Consider the following 3,965-nt stretch of genomic DNA (forward strand, 5'->3'; position numbering starts at 1 on the left):
TATCCATTTTATTGCATATGAATGATTGAACACTTCTCTGTGGACACACTGTATTAGACGTAGTGAGAGGACATTAAGAAACACAGATTTGGTATAATACTGAGAAAATTAAATTGAAGGTGATAATTGTGTTAAATACATTCTATTATTAATCCCTCATGACATTTAAAATTGAAAATATTTTAAATTTTTAAAGCTAATAGCAGTTACCCTGGCTGGACCTGTTTTGTCCCACGTCTCAAGAATGACTGATTTATATCCAAATGCATAACAGAAAGTTGTTTGACGATATTAATATCTATTTTATTATTATTAGATTATTCTAATAATAATAATTGTAATTTTTTTATACTGCTGTTCAAATTGTTTTGTTGATTGGATTTCAGAGACAAGGCCTCATAAAGTGTGTCACTATAATACTGTCCAAGCAAAATGTACCAATGAGTGGGTTTTTTAAGTGATATGTGAGTATATAGCCTATGTAATTTACTCTTGATAATGTAGCCCACAATGCCTTATATTGTTTCTTTTGAAATGCTGCCATCTTCTCTGTTCTGTTCACACAATAGAACAAGGAAATAATAGAGAGAATCAAATTTGCAGGTGACCCACACGCAGTCACATTATTGTGGTGACCTGCACAAAGGCACGTTAATTCCAGGAAGATTTTGTAGGTGGATCATTTGACAAGGAAAAAAAATCTCAGACCCTGAGAAACGAGTTCAGCATCTCTTCATGGTTGTTTCCAGAGGCAAGGTAAGAGTGACAAATCAGCCTGTTTATTCTTTTAAACATAAAACTGTTGTAAACTGCCTATTTGAAGTACATTTATTGAAGAAAATGCTTTCCTTATTTTTGAAATGTGCTGTTCAGTAGTGAATTTTTGAAAGTTGTCTATGCTTGAAAACAACAAGAATTTGACCTAAATTCAGGTGAGCGATTGCAGTTGACTGGAGTGCAACCTACTTATTTGTGCTTGCAGTTTGTGTCATTTTCATTTATTATGAAATAATCCTCAATAAACCGTCTGATTGATTGCAAGGTACGTCCATGAAAGATTCAGCCCTAATGTAGCCTAATGTAAATATCTGCTGTAAAAATAATGGATACAATGTTAAAACATATAGTGCTTCATATTTTTTTTAAGGTATTACATTTTGTGAGTCAGTTAAAAGTAGATTTTCATGAATTTCTGGTAATTTGTGACTAACACCATGAAAGTATGATTATTTTGAGCAGAGGTCATTACAAAAGACATTAAACATCTTTAATCAAAATGTAGTCTTATTGTTCAATTGTATCTGTGTACTCTGATATGTATATGACAGAATTTCCAATTTTACAGATGTAAAGTGCCTGGATGAGCCATATGATTGCCTTTTGTTCTGAGGAAATATGTTGAAGGGATTTGGACCGACATACATCAGTGAGAAACATGGCCCGTCAAGGTATAATAAACTACAAATTATTTTTGATTCACTATAACTACTTTTGTCCCAAAAATACTATAATGCAAGACACTGTACTCATTCATCTCAAAACACTCTTTTTTTGAGTCTTGAAATGGTTTTAGTTCTGATATAATGACAAATATTTTGTGGCTTGATTTATGACATCTCACTGAAATGGATCACATTTGGTAGGCTACTCTTGTCCTTCAAAAATGACCACTGTCAGTTTCTATTTTTGCATTGAATAAGACAGAATTCATTTTCATTTTCTTTTCCAATATCTATAATTTCCAGATTAAGTGCTAATAAATGTTTGATTTTATCTGTTTATATCATGTATGTTTAAACTCTAATTTTCTCAAATACAGGACAAATATTAAAGTACTGCGTAGGAATCGTTATAGCTGTCCTGCTGACCCATGAATGTGTTGTGGAAACACTTGATTTTCCAGAAACAAGTATAGATTTAGAGGTAGGTGAAGGTTTATTTATACTGCAGGAACATAAATACTCCTGCAGTATAAATACTGAAAATCTTTCTCTCCCTGTAGGAAGTTGAATGAGTTTCAGTGAAAACTGCCCATTAAAGGAATACAAGTTTCCCTGAATGCAGTTAGCTGCCTTGTGGTTTTTTTTTTCTTTTTCAATTCAAGTATATATTTTTTCATTTCAAGTTTATTTCTATAGCGCTTTTCACGATACAAATCGTTGCAAAGCAGCTTTACAGGAAATTAAGTTTCTACAATATATTTAGTAGTAGCTTGTCAGTGGTGACTATGTCAAACTGATGTACATATGGCAGAAATGTACGGTAAAATTCAGTTAATGACGTAATCAAACAGACGATGAACACTATAAACAGCAATGATTATATGATGCAATCAAACTTGTAGCAAAATTTGGTAGTTTAGGTTGTTTCAGGGTCGGCATCATCTGAGGTCCTCTGAAGGGTTGGCATCATCTCTTCTCAGGTGTTCTGGATCCAGATTGAAGCTTGTGTAATTCCTATTCCGGGATGTCAATCCCGTGGCAGAAACAGAGAAACAAATAGAGACATAATTAGCGTAGCTGCTGCTCCAACCAAGCAAAAATTATTTGTTCAACCCAAGCTAAGGAATAATAATGTGCATTTGATCAGATATAACTGCAGTACAAGATTATGAGATGCATTATTTGAATGCTTGGCCAAAGAGATCTTTAATCTAGATTTAAACAGAGAGAGAGTGTGTCTGAACCCCGAACGTTATCAGGAAGGCTATTCCAGAGTTTGGGAGCCAAATGCGAAAAAGCTCTACCTCCTTTAGTGGACTTTGCTATCCTAGGTACTACCAAAAGTCCAGAGTTTACGGTTGCTTGTCCAAATCTCATCCATATCAAGCCCACTATCTAAGGGTGGAGGCGCCAATCTCCGTAGAGTGGGTTCCCCCTCGATATAAGGTCCGCGCCTCTGTTCAGAATGCCTGGAACATGAGTCGCGCGTAACGACAGGAAAAACCGCCTGCTCCACACTAAAAGCTTATGAGCTAGAGAGTGAAGTTTCGACGAGTGCACACTGCCCTGGTGATTGATATATGCCACTGCTGTGGTATTGTCGCAGCGTACGAGCACATGGTGTCCCTGCAGGCAATGCAGAAAATAATTCAGAGCTTTCCATATGGTCAAAAGCTCTAAATAATTTATGTGTGCTGAACGCAGTCTGCTCGGCCACAAACCGTTCACCGTTCTGCCCTTCTGGGTGGCACCCCAGCCTGTTAAGGACGCATCTGTCATCACGATTTTCCGCAACATCACCTTCCCCAAAGGGGTTCCCTGTGCGTAAAAGTCCACGCTCCTCCAGTGGCGCAGAGCTGCTATACAGGCACTGTTACAGAGCAGCAGAGATCGCGTAATGGGCTGAGATGAAGAGACAAAACCTATTTCATGAACGTTCTCATTCTCAGAAGTCCTGAGTGTGACGGCATCACTAACCACACATGCAGCTGCATCAATGATATTCCAAGTGACAGAGTAATCCAAGTATTCCAAGTAATTTTTTATATATATTTCCTTTTGTAATCACACAGAAATCGGTGGTTCAGTTACTGTAACATGAACTGTATTTTTTCCAATAAATTCTCATCCTTTTCCTGGAAGATAACACAGCATGTGGGCAACCAGCATCAGGTACATAACAACATCCGACTTCAATCTCAGTGTCAAGATCACTACATTATTTCCTGCATTAAAAAAATGCAGTGAATATTCCCAACTCTTTATATCTTTCCACAATGACTCCAGTTCCCGGTGAATATCTAACTGAAAATCAGATCATCATTGATCAGTTGAGGAACCTTCTGATGTTTTTCAGTTTGCCCGACACAGTCAGTGACAGCACTAACAGTACAGAAATCACCATAACTACTGGTATGATCTCTGGCTCTGCTTAGTAATGTTGTACTTCATACATGATAAATACTACCATGAACGACTGATGATTTTGTTGATTCTGTTTTTCAGTGTGTTCTCTGAATGAAA

The sequence above is a fragment of the Sinocyclocheilus anshuiensis genome, unplaced genomic scaffold, assembly GCF_001515605.1.
Source record: "Sinocyclocheilus anshuiensis isolate Anshui unplaced genomic scaffold, SAMN03320099.WGS_v1.1 scaffold1746, whole genome shotgun sequence".
Classification (NCBI taxonomy): domain Eukaryota; kingdom Metazoa; phylum Chordata; class Actinopteri; order Cypriniformes; family Cyprinidae; genus Sinocyclocheilus; species Sinocyclocheilus anshuiensis.